This window comes from Artibeus jamaicensis, unplaced genomic scaffold (assembly GCF_021234435.1).
Source record: "Artibeus jamaicensis isolate MK-2021 breed Jamaican fruit bat unplaced genomic scaffold, CSHL_Jam_final scaffold_474, whole genome shotgun sequence".
Classification (NCBI taxonomy): domain Eukaryota; kingdom Metazoa; phylum Chordata; class Mammalia; order Chiroptera; family Phyllostomidae; genus Artibeus; species Artibeus jamaicensis.
The window spans coordinates 29,466,190-29,487,950 of record NW_026522046.1 but is presented as its reverse complement, the minus strand read 5'-3'; positions in this window follow the sequence as shown (position 1 = coordinate 29,487,950).

The window sequence follows — 21,761 nt, the reverse complement described above, 5'->3', positions numbered from 1 at the left end:
AATCCAAATGACCTAGAATGGCCAGAACATCTTTAAAAAAGAAAAGTTGGAGGACTCAGTGCCAACTAATTTTAAGACATTATGAAGCTACAGTATTTAAGACAACATAATATTGATGTCAAGACTGATGAAATAGAATATGTATATGAATATATATAAAGCACAGACTTGACAAAGGTTCAAACAACGCAGTGGATACTCTTTTCAACAAATGGTGCTAGAACAATCGAATATTTGTATGCAAAAAACTCTAAAAAACTTTGAACAAAACTCACAGCATGAACAAAAATTAACTGAACATTGATTGTCATCCTAAATGTAAAACCTAAAGTTATACATTAATAATAGAAAACCTAGTAAGAAAATCTCTATGAACTTGGTTTAGACAAATCATTCTTAGATATAACATGAAAACTACAGTTCTTAAAAGAACAAATTAACAAATTGGAACTCATTAAAAACATCTGCTCTTTGCAAGACTATTAAGGGAATAAAAAGATAATCTACAAGATTGGGATAAAATATCTACAAGTTATATATTTGATAAAGAATTTATATCCATAATAAGTAAGGGACTCTCAAAATTCAATAATTAGAAAACAATCCAAAAAACTGTGAGGAAACAATTTTAATATACACTTCCGAAAATAAGATCTATGGATGTTAAATAAACACATAAAATAGTCCAAATTACTTTTCTTTAAGAAAAAGAGAAAACTATGCTCTAGCTGGTGTGGCTTAGTGGAATGAGTGCCAGCCTGTGAACCAAAGGGTTGCTGATTCTATTCCCAGTCAGGTCGTGAGCCTGGGTTGCAGGTCAGGTCCCCCAGTAGGAGGAGTGTGAGAGGCAACCACACAATGATGTTTGTCTCCCTCTCTTTCTCCCTCCCCTCCCCTCTGTCTAAAGATAAATAAAGAAATAATTTTTTAAGTTTAAAAAAGAATGAAAAATTAAAATTACAATGAGATATCACTACATATTGAAGAAAAACTTAAAATTAAAAAGACTCATCACTACAACAGGTCCTGGCAAGTGTGTGGAGGAGCTGGAGCTCTCTCACAGCGCTGATGAAATAGAAAAACGGTACATTCAATGCCATATAAAGTGGCACAACTCGTTTTCTTAAAAAGAATCTTAAAAAGTTTGGTATATACTTGTCATGTGATCTAAGCATTTCACTCTTAGGTAATTATCCAAGATAAATAAAAACATTTGTCTATTCAAAGACTTGTACATGACTATTCATATCAACTTCATTTGAAAACAACTCAAATATCCATTCACAGAGAAATGGACAAATCCATAGTGATAAATCCATACGAGGGACTTCTATTCAGCGATTAACATGAATGAGCATTGAGTGTTGTCAAACTTTTTTCCCTGTGTCAAGTGATATGATTGTATCACTTTTTTCCTTTAGCCTGTAAATATGATGAATTGCATTTCATTTTTTAAAAAGATTATATTTATTTATTTATTTTTAGACACAGGAGAAGGAAAGGAGAAAGAAAGACAGACATGTGCCCTGATTGGGAATTGTACCAGCGACTTTTTGGTTTGCAGGCCTGTGCTCAATCCACTGAGCTACACCAGCCAGGACCTGAACTGCATTTTAAATGTAACCATCTTTATACACCTGGAATAAACCTCATTTTGTTGTGCTGTAAAATTATTACTGTACATTATTGATTTACCAGTATTGCCAATTTGATTTGCTAGTCTTTTGACAAAATTTTTTCTTTACATTTATGTTCACGAGAGGTGCTGGTCTATAGTTTTCCTTTCTTGTAATGACTTTCTTTATTTGGCTTTTCTATTAGGGTAATGCTGTGTTTAGTGAATGAGTTAGGAAGTATTCCTTCTGCTACTATTTTCTGAAAACGTTTTTGGAGTTTTGGTATTATTTTTTCCTTACATTTTTTGTAGCATTCAATAGTGAAACTATCTGGGTACTGTCTGGAAACTATCTGGGAATTATATCAGAATACTATCGTTGCAACTTTTCTATAAGTCTAAAATATTATAAAATTAAAAATTCATTAAGAATATAGACTCAGAATGTAACCCCCCCCAAAATTGCATCTCTATATATCACCTTTCACTGGCATGTATGTGTGTAATGATATGTAGAATGTGGTTCATATATTAAAAATAATTATTTCAGGGTTGAGTATATTTTTAGCTTTCCTCTTTTTGTTTTCATTATAATAAACATGCACATTTTTCAAAACAATAATGTGCTAAAATAGTAAAAGGTAGCTGCTAAGCGCTAATTGTTGAGGAATCATGTGGAGAAGTGAATTAAGTTCTTAGTTTATTACTCACCATGCAATAGACTCTTGGAATAATTATTACTATCATTTTGCTGCAAGTGCTTTATGTTTTGACCCTTGCTAACCTCTTAAGTCAATTTATCATCATTTCCCACCCATTAATTGATGCTTCAGTCTACCATACCAAAAACAGCACATGGTGATTAAGAGTATACAATATACAGTCCAATATGGTCAGGATTATAGCTCAGCTCTGCTGCTGTGAGCCCACAGGCAAGTTCTTTAACTTCTCTAGTCCTCAACCCCCTCATTGGCAAAAGGGAAATTATTATCCACTGTATAGGGTTATTATGAGGATTAAATGAGTCTCTGCATCTAACATAGTTTTTGCATTTAATAAAGATCGTTTTTGCAACTACTAATTAGCTAATTGTTAATAAAAAAGGGGAGGAGAGGGAATTAGCTCTGAACTTAAGAAACTGGAGAGCATGAGCCTGTTTGATTTATCAGGAAGCTACAGCTTCACACCCTGGTGATTGTAGCGTGTCTGCCAAGAGGATCAACACTCCTTCCTCTCCCTCCTGTACCAGATTGTTGGGGGGAGGGGGGAGGGGTTAGGTGCTTGACTAACAGGCCTGTCAGTCTAACTAGGGGGTGTAGGTCCATAAGAAAAGCCTGTGAAAGCTTGGAAAATGGATTTTTTTTAGGAAAAGCACCTGGTTAATCTCAAAACCAAGCTAATATAATCCCAGGGGAGCAAAGAAGCTTTTCCTCCTTCACTCTCTCACCCTTTCTCTTTCTCTCAGGGATGCACACTCACCCTGTGCGTTTGTGTGTTCTTTCTTGCCTGGCTACATGCAACCTGGTGGCTCTAGCAGCTACAGGGGCCCGTGGCAGACTCTGTGGGCTCTGAAGGACTAAGCTTTAATATGAAGCAGAAACTGGACACTGGCTTTTGTTCTGGCCTTGCTGAGGACCTTGCTGAGACTTTTCCATGGTGGGGTGGACAGAGATGAGACAGCTTCTATTTTCACCCAAATAAACCTTGCCACACCACAATCTCCTGTGCATGGATCCTTGGAAAGCTTTCTCTGCAACACCATGTGTCAAAAAAACCCAAAAAACAAACCTGAGTTCCACTGGCAACACCATCACTCCCATCATTACACCAGCACCACCAGCTTCACTATCACTACTATACCATGTTTGCTAAGCCTACAATAACATCACAATTATACTCCTTTCTTCATCATTTTTTAAAGCCTCTTTGCTTAGAACATTCATGTTTTTGTTTTATCAGTCCGCTATTCACTTTTCTAGTGGTTTGCTGGTAAACATCTAAAATCTGATTCCACACTAGTACTAGCTCGGCATGTTCAAGCCTGTGAAACCACACTGGAGTCCCTGGACAGTGTTATGTATTGCTCAGCTGTAAACTGTACCTGGACAGCCAGCGAGCCTCATGCAGGTGCCTGTTACAAAGAAAAATGTGGTCGTTAAAAAAAGATGCTGACAGGTGGTGACAGCAGATGAGGATGGAAGAACATAACCTTTGGCAAGGAACTAATATTTGTATAGCAAAAAATTGCTTTATTTTTGTGAAAGGTGCTTGTTTTGACATTAAACCTAATGTCAAAATGTAATGTAAGACCTTGTTTTGACATTAAAACTTCAAACTAAATAAAAAAATAAAAAAATGATTCTAAGAAAAACAAAACGACCATCTGATATGTAAAGGCTGCCATGTCCCATGGTGTAAATGCTTCCACCATAGCTGATTTCAGGTCACCAATATGGCTTGTAAGTTGGAAAGAGAAACCCCAATATATAGTATTTCTACCAGACAGAGTCATTACTTGTAAAAACCTCAAGAGTACGGATAACAGAAAAACATAGTATAATAACTGAGAAGTGATGAATTTTGAATATATTTTACCTTTGTATATAATGTAATTTATTTAGTTATTACTTTATACAGGGCTGAGCAAAAGTAGGCTTACAATTATGAGTATACAATGCACAGAGTTTATTCTCGTATTAGAATTTATTAATCACTGTATTACTTATTTCTACTACAACTATAAAGCTACTTTTCCCCACCCCTGTATAATTTAATTTTTAACAAAGACTGAATTTAATAACCGATTTTCAAAATTTCTAAAAATTTAATAGTCAATTCTCATGAGCCAGACTAATCAGATCCAATATATTGCTGGACTTACTGATTTTGACTTACTTTCAACTTATAATCTTAGCTCAGACATTACCTTTGCTAGTTAGCCTTTATTGACTGACAAAATAAGACCGTGAAATAAAGGGACCTTATAATAAAATACCTATGGCTTGTAATACTTTGTGCAGAACACAAAATGAGAACCAGAATTGCTCTTGGCCTTTGCTTGCACTTTTCTCCACAAACTCCATCACTCTAAATTTTACATAATTTTAATTTTTTATTGAATTATATTTTACACTTAAGAAGTACAAACTGGCAGTTAGAAAATAGTCCCAAGGATAGAAGTTCAGCATAGGGAATACAGTTAATAATGTTGTAATAACTATGTATGGAGTCAGAGGAGCACTAGACTTAATGGAGAGATGACTTTTTAAGTTATATAAATGTCTATCCAGTATGCTATACAACTGAAACATACACTATTGAATATCAACTATAATTGAAAAAAAATGGAATGATGTAGACTGGTGCATTATGGAAAGCAGCCACTGTGGAAAGCAGTATGCAATTTCCTCAAAAAGTTGAAAATGGAACTGTTTTTTGATATGGCAATTCCTCTACTGGGATTATACCTTAAGAACCCTGGAACACCAATTCAAAGAACCTATGCACCCCAGTGTTCATATCATAACAGCACAATTTACAATAGCCAAGTGCTGGAAGCAGCCTAAGTACCCATTAGTAAATGAGTGGATCAAAAAACTATGGTACATTTACACAATGGAATACTACACAACAGAAAGAAAGAAGGAGCTCCTACCCTTCACAACAGCATGGATGGATCTGGAAAGCATTGTGCTAAGTAAAATAAATCAAGCAGCGAGATACAGATGCCATATGATCTCACCTATAAGTGGAACCTAATCAGCAAAACAAACAAGCGAGCAAAATATAAGCAGAGACATTGAAATAAAGAACAAACTGACAGTAACCAGAGGGGAGGGAAGAGGGGATAATGAGGGAAGAAGGGAAAGGGTCATCAAGGAATATGTATGAAGGACACATGGACAAAGCCTATGTATGTAGGATCAAGGGTGGGAGGTGTGGATGGGTGGGGCAGGAGGAAGTAGTAGGGGGGAAATGGAGAGAACTGTACTTGAACAACAATAAAAAAAGAAAAAAGAAAATAAATGATAAACAAAAAGTTATATTAATTCATAAATATATACTTTATGTAACTATATAAAATTTAAAATATTAAAAATTATATGTATGGGTTTTAGAAAATAATACTTCTTTAGAAAGGGTGAACTAATTTTATAATGGAGTATATATTTAATAATATATTTTTAGGTTTTCCAAACTGCCCTCAGTCAATCTCATCTAAGTTCAGTACCTTATATTTGTCTTTCTACTCCAAAGTGTCTTGGTATTTGAGGGATGGTGAAACCCTTTATTGAGGCCACAGCTCCTGACAGCTCTTCTCTGTATTTCTGTAATCTTTCCTCTATGGCCTGTTCAGGCCCAGGAGGTGATGGCTTCCTGCTGTTGCTAACCACACTGTCCTCTGTGATGGCCCTGAACTCAGCTCACATTTTTGTAAATCTCAGCTTACTTAAACTTGATTAGCCATCTTTTCTCTGTAGAAACCTAGTGACTATGTTATCATGGTCAGGCTTTAAAAATATTAATGTTATTTTATCCTTGTAAAGTTAATGGGGAAAATAATGTTCAGGCTGAGAAGTGAGATTAGAAACAATTGTTTTGTTTTCCTTTTATGCTTTTTTATTATTTTTTTAAAAAGCAACAAAATATAAAGAAAAATGCATCTGAACAAATTTTTATAGTTTTCTTTTTCACCCATAAAACCTTTTTGCTTATTATCATTTGTTTTAAGATTTACTAAAATTTGGGGTAAAAAAGGTGATAGTTTCAATTAATATTGCTGTAATCAGTGATGAGATTGAACAATTTGCATTACTCAGGGTTCTTTGAAGAAATCTTCTGTCCACCTTAAATAAGGAAAGAAGGGGTTATTGAAAGAACACTGGGTACCTCGTAGAGTGTGGGCAGCACCGATTGTGAGCATTCTCTTCTATAATGCTGCTGCCTTCGATGATTCGGCTTCATTTACTTTTCACCCCTATACGTCTCCATTCAAGATCACCATTCCTCAGCCAGGGGTTTTGTTGGAGTAGTTTAGGTCGCACCATGCACCCTGTGGTCAGGAATGCCCGGTTCACTGCTGTTGGCTACAACAGAGTCACACGAACTAAGGTCCGTTCCCTAAAGGTAGAAGCAATCAACTAGGCTGTTCAAGTGTTTGAATATTTGTGTTACTTCCTTTTGAAATTGCCTGCATACGAGCCAGCGTTTGGACTACCTCTCTGTTGGAATGTTGACCCTAATGTAGAATGGTTTATTTGAGGGTTTTGCACTTTAAGGTTATTATAACATGCAGATAAATTTGGTATGTTTGTTGAAAATATTTTTTCCTATTGCATCAATTTCTTTTAGCTTAGATGTTCATTTTTAACATAAAGAATTTTGAATCTATATGTTGTTAAACACTAATCTTTGTTTATAAACTTTTAAAATCTTTGTTCTCACTGAAACTAATTTTGGTTGATAATATAAGATAGGAATTTAATTTTCTTAAATGGTACGTTAATTGTCTCAGTATCACTTATTGAAAAGTCTTCCACTGGTGTAGATTACCACCTTTGGTATATTAATAGTTTTTATATTTACTTAAATCTGTTTCTAAAATTTCTGTTCCACTTTAAATACAGTTTTTCATTTGTGGGTTTTTTTAAATTCATGAGGTCTACATTCTTATTATAGTTTATAATGTATTTTAAATATATTACAGTATATTTCTTTTAACTGCACTTTTATAAAATGTCCCTATATATCACCATTTTGCCCAGAACTTTAGTATCATTTGCTCAAGTTCCTCAATGTTTTACTTCAGTTTAATTTGTTACATTAAATATTGTTACCAATTTGAAGAGAATGGAAATATTTTCTTCCCATGTAAAAACATTGTATGTTTTTCTACTATTCAAAGGCTTTTTATTTCACAGAAAATGTTTGTGTTTTTCTTTATATAAATTTTTATACTTTATGTTTATTCTTTTAAAAATGTTTTATTGATATCATGAATGAAAGGTTTTAATTATATTTCCAAAAAAGGATTATTACTGATATGAAGGAGATTTTCTTTCTTTAAATTTTATTTAGTTATTTTTCAAGTACAGTTTTCTGTCTGTTTCTCCCATCCCAGCCCACCCCGCCCCGTGCTCCCCACCTCCCTCCCATTTCCACCCCCCTTAGTTACTGTCCCTGTGTCCTTTATACTTGTTCCTCTAAATCCCTCCCCTTTTCTTCCCCTTAAAATTTCTTTCACTGCGACTTAACTTTTCTATTAAAGCTAAAATAGGTTTTAGTCAATCACCTTGTTTCTTCCCATAGTTTTTCTTAAACCAGAGAATCATCCACATCTATGTGGTTAATATTTTCCATAGAGTTTTATATAGCAATATTGTAATCTTCATTTTCTTCTTTACCTGGGTAAACGCCCACTTCCCTTCCACTTCACTCACAGTCTCTCATTTGTTTGTGTGTCCTTCACTTTCTTTCTTGTGATTAGCTCTGATGGGATTTCTTTATTTTATAAAACCAGTTTGGGGGTTCATTATGAAGTCTCTTCTTTCTTTGCTTTTTATTCATCAGTTTTTATTTTTACCTTTAGTTTATTTAATTGTATTGTTGTGTGTATTTTTGCCTTTTAAAACCTTTTGAATTGAAAGCTCTCTGTTCAGTAGTTGGAATTCCAATATTTTAATAAAACATTTAAATTTGTACATTTTTACCCAAGTTTCATATGTGTTTTGCAGTATCTTTAATACCACATACTTTAGGACCAATGTAATATTTCTGTCCTAATATCTAAAATACTTTGTGGTATGGAATTTCAATACCAGAGTATTTCTAGCCATTACTCCCTTTTCATTCATTCTACCTTAGGTTAAGTGAGCTGTTTTATTTCAGTTCTTATTCCAATTCAAAACATTTTAATCTTTTTTCATCTTATATTTTATTTTTTGATACTACTTATGAGTTGTATTTTGATAGTCCCAGAAATTTGTGATTAAACACAAATACAGAGGTAGAAGCCTAAATGTAGTCCTTAGGTATAAATTTTAAATCTAAACAAGTTTATAGGCTTGTCACTGGTAGGGAGAAGTTTTCTTTTCTCCTTTCTCATTAAGAAAATAGGGTTTAGAGGTATTTAGTCTATGGTATTTATTTTTTCCTCTCTAACACCTCACAGTCTTGAATGTTTAGCAGACTTTACTGACAACTTATTGTTGATCCCTTAATATAGCTACTCAAAGTTACTTTCCCTCAAACTTACTAGTTTGAAAATATACTAATTTTCATGTGATAAAAACTAAGATATCTGAGTCATTCATAAAAAATATTTAATCTTCCAAATTTACATATGTAAGTAGGAAACAGATGTTTTATTAAAAATTCACTTACCATAATTAAAACTTATTTTGTGATATTTATTGAAATAAAGGTGAATTTGCTTTTAGTTCATTGTCTTATCAATAACTTTGGACATTAGCAAGGCCATTGAATTTGTAGTATGTTGTTTATCCCATTTTTAAACTTTAAATGCAGTTACAAATGTTCTTGTTATTATGAATTACAGCATAGAAAAACCCAAAGATTGAATTGCATAGTCTCACTCTGTTTGTTAACTTCTCATTAAACCAAATATATATAGAGCCAGTCCCTTATATTGAGTATTTTAAATGGATTGGGTTGATCTTTTATAAACAAAAAAGATACATAAATGTATTGCATATGTGCACATCGGAACCCCACTGTTTCTGAGTACAGTGAAGTAACTAAAACAAACAAAGCCTGCAGGTGGATAATGAGATTGAAGTGTCTGTGACGAATGCTAGGTTCTGCCCTGACTAAACTTTATTAGCCACAGGTGGTAACTTCCAAAAATTCATGAGGTTGGTGTTTGATTTTTTCCCTTGAAGCTTTGCAAGAACTCCTGTTCTTGCCCTTTCAATAATTAATGTAAAGAGGGTTTTTTTATTTGTGAGCCAGATACTTGTTCACTGCCTTGAGGCTTAAGAAATGAAACACTAGGTATTTTAAAGATGAAGCTAAGAAATAAATACTTTCACTACATATATGTTTTATTCATTGTTTTCATTTACTCATTTACATAATTATTTGCAAACTATTTAAAGATTTTCCTTGAATTCTAGAAATAAAATTTTGAAATGTCTAAGTACAGAAAGCAGTTTTTTGTTTTTTTTTTTTTGTTTGTTTTTTGTTTTTTGTTTTTTTTTTTTACCAGCCAGGGCTATTTATTTATTTTTAGAGAGACAGGGAGAAACAGAGGGAGAGAAACATTGATCAGTTGCCTCTCAGCCCACAACCCAGGCATGTGCCCCAGCCTGGAATCTAACCAGCAGACCCTCACTCTGTGGAGCGATGCCCAACTAAGTTTCAGTCCATGCCCACCAAGGTCATTTGAAGGGATCAGTTCCCATCTCCTGGCATTCTATTCACAAGAGTCTCATGACTCACATGTGCCACCTCAGACCTCTCTCCCTTCATCCTGGCACCCCCAAACTCATGGCCACCCAGTCAGCAGCCACAACTTCAGCTGTGCCCTTAGTTCAAGGCCAGGACCTGTGGGTGGTTCCGGGTGCCCAAGAGGAATCATTCACCCCTTAGGCTCAGGGCCCAAGACCAAAGCCTAAGACTTCATGAAGGGGAAGCCCCTGGCTGAAGAAACTGGCAGGCAGTTGTGAAAGTGCCTCTGGCCCCTCTTACACCAGTCCCATCCTGAGAAGGGACTGACTGATTCTGCACAGATGCCAGTGCCTGGGGATGAGGCCCAGGGATTGCATAGCTGAGAATAGAAAGTGTCTCTCTCCCCTTTGGTCATCATCCCCTCCCCATTCCTATGCCCCACAAAGAAAGAGAGAGAGAGAGAGAGAGAGTGTGTGTCTGGCAGGGGGTGGGGTGGGAGGGGAGGTCTCCAAGGCACCCAATTTAGCAAACATGTAGTCACATAAAAAGTACATCCCAAAAGACAGAAAACTGTACTTGAACAATTAAAATAAATAAATTAAAAAAAATTTTAAAAGTACATCCCTTCTGCTGGGGTGAATCCACTCCCTGAGGGACAGGGCTTGGGCTCTGGACTCCAAAGGTTTGCACTTGGATCTTATCTCTCCTACTGCATAGCTGTGGGCTCTCAGGTAAACCACTGTAACCTCTCTGAGCCTCTCTTGTCTACCAAATGGCCTAACAGTACGTTCTCCTGTGGTTCTGTATCATTAGGAGCTCAGACTCACTAGTGTCCTGAGGCTCAAACACAGAGGGCCAGGTCCTACTCCTAACCCTCTCAGGGCCATATTTCACATCACAGCCCAAAGGTCAAGACTAAAAGCTGTGACAGACTGGAAGAGAGGTCTCCATGAGAAACCTACAGGCCCTCAGTGCCTTGGGACCAGATTATAGACAGATCTTCACAGGAGCATAAAAACACCTCCCCCCTTCCACAACAGAGAGGCGATGGGCATAACCAGCAGAGCCCTGATCAGCAACTCTGAGGTCCTTTCCATCACATCTGGTCAGTGATCGGAGAACCTGCTTGCCAGCACAGATTTGGGTGGGTTTCACAGGTGTACTTTAATCTCTCCAGGTTCACAGGGGTGTTTGGGTGATTCTGCTTGTCCTACAGTTGCTCCTCGTGGGTGCATAGAGCCTGCCTGGCTGGCAAAGTCTTTGTTACTGTTCCAGAGCACTCAGCCATACCAGGCTTTCCCTGTAACCCACTACCAGAAGCACCCTCTTCCCAGCTCCAGGTCTTCTGCCTTGACCAAACCCATTTGTCTCCTTTCCCAAAGCCACTTGTACCTGCTCCAAAGCCTGGAGGGGTGACAAGTGTTTCCCGGACAACAAAAGCTTGTCCCAGGAGAAAGGAGAGAAGACTTCCGTCCAGGAAAACTGCTGCTACACCCTTGTTCTGTACACTAATTTTAGGGTTTCATGGCCCCAGTGGCTAGGTATGCATTACAGCACTGTCAGCAAAAAGGACCCTGACAAGTCACCTGTCCTTTCAAGTCACTCACCTCCCCCTCTCTCTAGTATTTTGGGAGGAAAATGAGGAGCAAAGTGGACAACCTATCTTGGTCAAGGTGACCCCACCCTGGGTCTCTTGGGCGTGGTTCAGGGACTTACGTCAGTCTCCTTAGGCCCCAATGCTGTGTGACCTTGGGCAAGTTATTTAACCTCCCTGAGCCCGATTTCCTCTCAGCTAATAGTAGCTCCCAGGTCCAAGTTGTCCTGATGATTAAAAAAACAATATCATAAAGCACCTAGCACTTGGCCTGGTTCAATATGTGAGCCATTATCATTATTCCATTCTTTTCATCCTCTCCTCTCCACTCCAGCCATAGGAGCCTCAGTGCCCGGCTGCTCCTCACATCCCCCACTCGCCAGTTGGTTCCCTGGCTTCCTCCAGGTCTTGACCCAAAAGTCACCTTCCAGAAACTCTTCCCCGCTCTTGTCCTCACCCCGACACACTCATTTGACATACTGGACATTCCAGTGATGCACCCCTCAGACCTCCCTCGCCCTGGCCCGTAAGCCCTTTAAGGCCAGGGCTGCCTCTACATTCCCTACCCTGTGCCCGCGCTTGTCGGAGTGAGTGAAGGATTCTTATCACGTCTGCGGGTGAGCCTAGGAGTCTGACTCAGGGTCCAGACGCCCAACGGGGGCAGGAACAAGAGGGATAGCACACACAGGAGTCCCGAGACCCGGCTGGCTGTAGGACCCGGGTTTCCGTGGGCGACGCCGGGGACAAAGGACTGCCCTACCTGTGCTGGGGGCCCAGGCACCTCCCCGCGGGCGCCAGAAAGCAGTTTTAATGTTAAATTTTATATCTTAACCATTTGACAACCAAAAAGCTCAATAATTTATAAGATGTCCTGGGAGATTATAGAATGCTACAAATCAACATATTCCATCTTGACAAATTTCCTGAGTAATTTAACCACCTATTATTATAAAAATAATGGTGGATGTCAGTACCTTGGACATGTTAATTTGTATCATATACCTTTTTCTATTCTGAAAAACAAAAATGTATAGTTGAGCCAACTTCATCTCACTCATTAGAAATGAATTAGTCAGAAATGCACCAGCTTAGATGATAATCACAACTAACCCAAAGGTTATGATCACGTTTCACTTTTGCTTCAAGAGTTCTCATCCAAAATGAAGCTTACAAACTTTTTATCATCACATTCTTATCAAGTCTGAAATTCTTTCTTCAAATTTTAATATACCTAAAAGGCTCCACTTCAGATAAATTCCCTTCAGAGGCCAACTACAGGATCAGCAGCAGATGTCTGAGCTTGTAGCACTTCTGAATCAATATATGCTAACCGTACTCTGTCATGACTACTATTTGAAAATTTTCAACTTCTTTGTTAATTCAATTACGACTGGTCTTATTATGGATGAAAAGTAGTCAGAGGGATTTAGATAAATTTAAACACTCTTTTTATGGAAAAATATTAAGTTATTAGAGTTCACAGTCTCTGTTTCATGAACCAATTAGTTCCACACCTTTATAGCACCATGTGTTGTCACAGAACTAGGCACAGCCTGCATTTATAGACTTATTTTGTAATCATTTCATTGATGTGTGCATATTCCATTAGGCCAAGAGCTGCACGAGAAGAGAGATTTCTTGTTTTTAATTCTTGCTATCTACATCTCAAGCGTCTTGTGCAGCGCCTGGATTCAAGTAGTCATTTGATAAGTATTTGTTAAATCAGTGAATCAATCCTTCATGTTGTTGCTCTTCCAAACCAGTATTAACATAATTAACATACACAGCAGCGCCCCCCCACTTTATCCATGGGTTTGTTTTCTGCACTTTCAGTTACCCATGGTCAACTGAAAATACCAAATGGAAAGTTCCCAAACTAAACATTTTCAAAGTTATAAATTGTGCACCATTTTCAGTACTATGATGAAATGTTCTCTTGTCTTGCTCCATTCAACCAGGGATGGGAATCATCCATTTGTCGAGCAAATCCACGCTGTTTACACTTGTTGCCTGTTAGTCACTCAGCAGATGTCTCAGTTATGTGATTGTCACAGTGTCAAAGTGCTTGGATTCCAGGAACTCTTATTTTACCGAATAAGTCCTGAAAATTCAATTGCAGTGATTCTAGCAATTTGGATAGGCCAGAGAGGTGCTGTAAAGTGCTTTCCTTAAGAGAAAAGATAGGTGTGCACAGGAAATAACAGTGTATATAGGGTGAGATATTCGTCGTGGTTTCAGACATGCACTGGGGGTCTTAGAACACATCCCCCATAGATAAGAGGGTACTACAGTATTATTCCTGCTAATTTTGACATAAATGTCCCCTTATTTTGATGCCAAGTCTTTCAGTTGCTATCACCTTTTTCAGAAATACTGTTTTCCTCTAGTTCTTATGATGCAAATGAAATTCGCCTGAATTTCCCAATTTGTAGGGCACCAAAAATGTTTTCCAGGCAAGATTTTAAGACTCTCATTGAAATAATATAAACACATTTCTTTGTTCTACATTTTATTTACGTGATATTTTAGATACTGATTTTTTAATTACATACTCTGAAAACAGTCCGCATTTCATTTCTTTTTATGGGGAGATTTCCAGCAATAAAGAGAAGACAATTTTTTAGTTGTTTTTGTAATATATAAAAACCTACACATTTAAAAAAGATTTTTCTAGAATTTAATTTTAGAGAAAAGGGAAAGGAGGGAGAAAGAGAAGGAAAGAATCAATGTGTGGTTGAATCCTGCGTGCCCCCAACTGGAGACCTGGCCTGCAACCCAGGCATGTACCCTGACTAAGAATTGAACCACTGACCCTTTGATTCTCAGGCCAGTGCTCAATCCACAAAGCCATGCCAACTGGGGAAAGACTATACATTTTATGCAGAATTTGAGTGCACATGTCATAATGGGAAAAAGGTCATATTTTATTTTTATTATAATATTAATGTACATAATGCAGAATTATTTGTATTTAAAATGTTTAATTTTATTTTGGTCATTCTCTTCATTTAAGGTAATGTGATGAAAATGCCTTACAAAAACTGGAATTTTCATTTGTGAAAAACATACTCTTTGAAATAATGGGCTAAAATGAGACTTTACATTTAATATCTCTAAGATTTTATGAAATTTGAAAATACTTGACCTTCTACTGTGGCAGACTATTTGGAAGCATTTTATATCCCATGTCAGCTAAGCATCTGTGTAGCAGTCCTCATCAGCAAAAGGATTCTTCACTTATGTCCTAGAATGTATTCTATTTATTTATTTTTTTAATTAAAAAAATTTTAATTGCTGTTCAAGTACAATTTTCTGTCTTTTACTCCCATCCCAGCCCACCCACCCAGCCCTCCCTCTCCCTCCTATTTTCATCCCCCCTAGTTTTTGTCCATGTGTCTTTTATACTTGTTCCTGTAAACCCTTCCCCTTTTCCCCTGAAATCCCCCTACAATGTATTCTGAGACAGTCTGTGAGCTTATTAAGTGTGTATTCTAGTTTTAGAGAAATGCTAAACTCAATTATGGCATACAAGGACATAGAGATGAATTCCTTTTACTTTCTGACCTTGAGGAATTTGTATTCTCTGCAAAGAGTGACACATTTGGTTTCTTCAGTGATTTTATCTTGGAAAAGCTATGGAAAAATATTATTATAATGTTGCTCTTTGAGTGTGAAGAAATGACTAGTTTTTCTAGATAAAAATTATGTCTGTGGTTGTTGCTATTGTTTGTTAGATTATTAACTTTGAAAAGCTATTGACTACCTTCAAAAAATAAGGAATGCCAGAATGAGCCATTAAGTCATTCTAAGGTAAAGCAGCCGGTATTTGACAACTGAGATGGGCCAGGCTGGGGGTAATGTATAAGGTATATGTGACAATTGATTTCAATGGACTGTAGCTCCGTGGTTCCCAGCATTGAGAATTTTGAATCTGTGTCAGATTCTTATCTGCCATCATGTGATAGTGAGGGCCCTCCAAATTGCACAAAAATAAAGAAGGAAAGAAACGAGTCTTCAGAAACTGAAGAAAAATTTAGGTCCCTGTTTCCCTAGAGGATGTCTAAAGGAGAAGCAACAATCAGACTCCTACCTAATCAGCATCTTGAATGAGGGGTAGCAGAATTTTCTTACAGACCGTGAAGTTGGAGAGTTTACTTCTGTCTTAAAAAAGGCCATATATTTGCTTAGGAGGGTCACTCTCCAACTTGACTCCATTTTTCAATCACCTAGGAAGCTTTAAAAAACTACTGTGGCCTGAGTTCCACTCCAGACTGACTAAATCATTATCTTTGGAACTGAGGTTCCAGCATTGCTGTAAACAAACAAACAAACAAACAAAACCTCTCCAATATACAGCCAGGATTGAGAATCATTGAAAATTTCATGTAATGTCAAAAGCAGATGGTGACTGAACACACGCTTCCCAAATTTCCATTGGAATGTAGAAAAGTGTTTTAATAACAATAACAATAATGATCATGTATACCACTTCTGGGAAAGAAGAGACATCAGAGATTCGTCAGAAATTCATGTAAGACATTTTATGAGAAGAGAATGGATGGAATTAATTGGTGATGAAACCTAAATAGAGAAAACCACAGAGCAAGACACCAGAGAGCTATAAACTCAGATTCCATCAATACAGAGATAAAAGTAGCACCTTCTTAACCAATGGGATGGCTGCATTCCTCCTAGTTCCTGTTTATTACATAAAAAGGTTATCAGCAGAGACTTGACGAAAAGACGAGCTTTACAGCTACTACAGAACTCTAGGAAACACACAAAAGAGGGGAGAGATGAAAAGAGAGGATGGGTGAGGACAGAGAAAGGCACTTTTGCTTCAAAGTGAAATTGACTAAACCTTTCCACCCTCAGTGTGAAGCCCTCCTCACTATGCCAAATATATGGAAGCCTCTTCTCCATATACCCTCACTTAAGGGAAGCTGAAAGCATCCCTCCCACAGATGGGAGGCATTGAGAGAAATGGATCCATACAGTTTTCAGAGATGTGCTTAAAACGTAGTCCATTTATTTCTCTGAAGGCCAGTAAAGGACAGCCATACTTATTAGGAAGGGTTCTTTCAGAGAAGTGAAGCTTTTTGACAGTGGAGGGCTTTGTGGGAAGGGTTTCAGCTAGCCCACAGAATCAACGGGAAGTCTGGAGAACCGGGCTCAGACAATGGGCAAGAGCTTCTCGTGCTGTGGCCCAGGAAGTCAGGGGAGGGTGCTGCGGCTCGTTCCACCAGGAATGAGCTACCTGGTGGCTCCACTGCCCCAGGCCACAACTTCAACTCCGCTGACACTGATGCAAATTATCCTGCAAATGATGACAGGGCAGGAGGGAGAATTTTCTTAACCCACACACAATCCTCTTTTGAGGTAGGTGAGCTCATCCCCCCTCCTACTTTGAGATTTCCTCTAGAAACAACAACAAAAACAAAAATGTTTTAAGGGAGGAAAGCCTAAAACTGAACAATGATCATAATCATAACCAAAACCCACAAGTGAGAAGAACAAAACCAGAGTGTATAGAACAAATGACTGCAGTAGGAGTAATGTGAGTAATGTAGAGAAGAAAACCTTCAAATATTTCTAATTAATTCATGTATACAAATTGGATAGATTTTCACCTGTGATGCAATCAAAATATACTACTATGAGTAAGGAAAAAATACAGAAAAGTGGTTTATTGAAGACCAGAGAAGAAATAATAGTAAAACTTTAAGAAATGATGGCTGAATAAATGTAATGGACCAACTAAGTAGTAAACTGAACATGCTTTATAACCAAGTTTGTGATCTGAAAAATAAAAGAAATCTCTCAGGATTTATAGTATAAATAAAAAAGTTATGGAAAAACTAACAGACTCTGAGGTTAGACCCAGAGTTAGAAAGGCATCTAAGTCAAGTTCCATAAGGACAATACAAAGTAGAGAGAAAACAAAATGATAAATTAAATGAAAACTTCAAAGAACAACTCTCAATGTGTAATAGATACATAATCTTTGGATTAAAAGAACCCACCAAGATTGCTATAAAACTAACTGATGGCAAAACCACCTATACCTCATCAATTCCTGATAAAATCAGAATACCAGGGGAAAATAATTTCTTAAAATAGCTAGAAAAAATAAATAGTTCACCCTCAAAAGAAAGGAATCAGAATGATATCAGTTTTACCATAAGAAATTTTGGAAGATATAAAAGACATTGAAGAGCTATGGATATAAGTTGTTTGGCTAATTTTTTCACCTGCTTTCAACCAGTCTCCTCCTCCTCCCTCCCTGGCAGGGGCTAGGTGGAGTCTGGTGAAGGGGGGGAAAATAAGGACATCTGTAATAGTGTCGACAATAAAAATAAGGCAAAAAAATTTTTAAGCATTAGAAAAGATGTTTAAGAGTTTCAAAATTTTGAACCCAGGTTTCCAATTGAATATAGCAGCAAACCAAAAACAATATTAAATATGTAGAATTTTAATCACTAACCTACCACATATGAAAAAAGTATAACTTTAGGAAAGAACAAAGTCAAGAAAGAATCAAAGAGGATGACATAAAGTATAAGAAACAGTAACGGTTAAATATGACCCAGAGTAGTATAGAAAACTAAAATGTCAATGAAGAGAATTCAATACTTCATGACACTTAGGAGGTTGTTCTTTAAATGGAAAACTAAAAACAACTGTGACAAGCTGCTTTCTATCTTGTGTGATCTCTGCCGACTTGTCTTCCATGTCACTAATTCTCTCCTTGGCTGTGTCAAGTTGACTGATGAGTTCACTGAAGACATTCTGGATTTCTAGAATTTCCCTACGATTCTTCTTATAGTTTACAACTTTCTGCTGAAATTACCCATTTGATTGTGTATGTTGTCTACCTTTTCCATTGGATTAACATATTAACATTAATTATAGTTATTGTAAATCCCTGTCTAAAAGATTCAACCACTGTGCCATACTGGAGACTGGCTCTGATGCCTATTGTTATTGTTGCTATTATTGTTTTCTCAGAGTAGTTCCCACCTTGTCGTGTGTCTTGTGATTGTTTTTTAAATAAATATCTTGTTTAGGATAATAGGTACTTAAGTAAATAGATTTTATGTTTGGAAATGAGCACCTTTCTTTCAGTTAGGGTTCTCAATCTGGGATAATTTTGCTCCATAAGGGATGTGATAATATCTGGAGACAGTTTTGATTGTCAGCTGGGGCACTGCCACTGGCATTTAGTGGTTAGAGATTGGGGGGGGCAGGTGCGAAATAGCCTACAATGGATAAGACACCCCCAAACAAAGCATTATTCAGCCTTGAATGTTATAGAACTGGGATTAAAAGGCCCTATTTAAAGTGAAGTTATCATTGTGCAGGCAAAAAAAAGTTGAAGACCATCACACTGAACCGACAGTGAAAGGTCTGAGGTTTCTGTCAGCACAAGCCCTCTTGCAAATATGAATCCACCACAAATCCAATTATCTTGATCGACGATTCAGTCAAGATGGGATTCAGTACGGCCTACTTTCTAAATAAAAGCCAATTTTAAAGAACCACTAATGCATTAGCCAGGCACTTACCCTTTAATAAAGCCCCATGATCACAAATCCTACTACTCCAAAGACTTTCTTTAAGCAAGTGACTCCTGTGAATTTTATATTTGCAATTTAATTTGACTGTTTTTTTCAAAATCAGATTAACCCCTTTAAAGAGTTTCCTAGCTATTTCAGAAACACTGGGCTCTCAAGATGATAACGACTTCCACATGGCCACCTTTCGAAAATTTACATTCTGAACTGCCAGACCTCACTTACTGGGGTGCAATTCCACTGTGAAGTCACTAATTTTTTCTTGGGCCACCGATCAGAGATTTCAATGCTCAGATTTCATTTATGTTCCCTCCTCACCTCTGTAGGATCATCCCTACTCAAGCTGTCTGGGACTTGGCCCTTGGCCCGCCCACTAGTCAGCATTCCCGTGAATCATCCATCAGAAAGACAACAACAACAAAACCCTCATGTAGTCTGGACTGTTGTTAATGCTCTTGTTCCTTAAGTAATTCTCAAGAGCAGCACCCCCATTAGAAGGAGTGTGACCTTATTTGTGGATCCAGGCAGGATCCATAATGGTGACCATTGAGAAAGGGAAGGAGGGAACTTAACACTTACTGAGCATCTACTCTCTCTGACTCTCTGTGAGGCACCATACAGGACATCTCACTCAGTCCTGACCATAACCCTAGAAGGTAAAGAATGCTACTCCCATTTTATGTATTTGTAGAACTGAGGTCCTAAGGAATTTAATGTCTTGTCCAAACTTACCCAGCCATGAGAAGGTGATCCAGGATGCACTACCTCTAAAGTACATGCTCTTCAAAGGAGTTGTTTTTGCAATGAGAGAAATCTTGATTCTAGTTCAAGATTTGGGGAAAGGAAGAGAGTCAGGAAGTTCAGGGCTTATTGAAATAGAGTATTCTATTTGTTTATTTGCCAAGATATGGAACATAAGGAAAATGTCTAGGTTACAGTCTTTTGATTGGTACTATGGCTCAGGGTTTATACTTAATAAAATCAGAAGAAATTTTAGTTACAATGATCCCTAGTAGGATGCCATATCAAAGCATCACTGATCTTTGGATTACATTAGTCTGCAGCTGTCATCTTGCCTAGCTTTTCCCTTTTGCACCTGAGGGTACATATCAAGAAACAGAAAAGGGAAAAACTATTAAAGATTTGATATGTGGCAGGCACAGTCATTTTATAGACACAGGTACTTAGAAATAAATAGTAAGATTTAAATTCAACCACCTTATGCTTGCATAAAACAATACATTTTCAAATTGCTTTTGCATATTGTATCTCATTTGTACTTCATAATCACCATTGATATAAGACTGGGCAAGTATTTTTATGCTTGTTTATTGATAGAAAATGCTGAAGGTCACTGTGATTCGGGGTCTTGCTAAAGATATACAACTAGTAAGTAGTAGCAGGAGAAGAAATTGACCTGGAGTTCGCAATCCTCGTTTAGTAAATCTTGAGGCCAATGTCCTCAGCTTTGTTCTACTCCAGGACAGCAGTGTGGGAGGTAGAAAATAATCTCTTGCTGGAGACCGGAGCTCCTGGCTTTTCATTATCTGTGTAACAAATACTCTCTTCTTTAATGTTTCCTTACCTAGAAAATGAGGGAGTTAGATTAGATGGTGTCAAAACTCTATTCTAGTTCAAGTATCACTAATATTTAGTTATTAATTCAATAATATGTTAAAAATCAGCATTAAATGAAGTAAAACAATTCCTTAGGTTTACCAAAAGTTTTTGTGTCTTTAAATCAGTCCACATTTTCTAAAAACTTTCTCTTGAATTCATATTTAACATGGCAAGAATATGCAAATACACTTACAGTTGTGTTTAATTCTCTGGTATTTTATCTTGGATTACTTTATTATATGCCATTCTTACCTGAAATTTGTCAGTAGAAGCTGAGTACAGAAGAAACTGTGATAAGATCACAATTCAACAACAACAACAAAAACAACCCAAAAAATGGGCAGAGGATCTGAATAGACATTCTTTAAAAATGATATGTAAATGGCCAACAAGTACAGGAAAAAATCATCACTAATTAGAGAAATGCAACTCAAAACTACCATGAGATATTACCTCATACCCTTTATGGCTACTATTCAAAACAAAACAAAACAAATAGAAAATAACAAATGTTGGTGAATTGGTAAAGACATAGGAAGCTTTGTACAGTGTTGGTGGGAATGTAAACTGGTGCAGCTACTATGGAAAACAGTCTGGTGGCTCCTCAAAAAATTAAAAATACAATTACCATATAACCCAGGACTTCCAATTGTGTGTATATACACACAAAAGTTGAAGGCAGGGTCTTAAAGCAATATCTATATGCCCATATTCACAGCAGCATTATTTACTATAAGTGAAGATGGAAGCAACCCAAAGTCCATCAATGAATAAGTGGTTCAACAAGATTTCTTATATATGTACAATGGACAATTATTCAACCTTGGAGAGAAAGGATATTTTTACATATGTTGCAACGTGGATGAATCTAGAAGATTTTATGCTAGGTAAAATAAGTCTCACAGAGAGAGAGAGAAAAAACAAATACTGTATGATTCCACTTATGAGG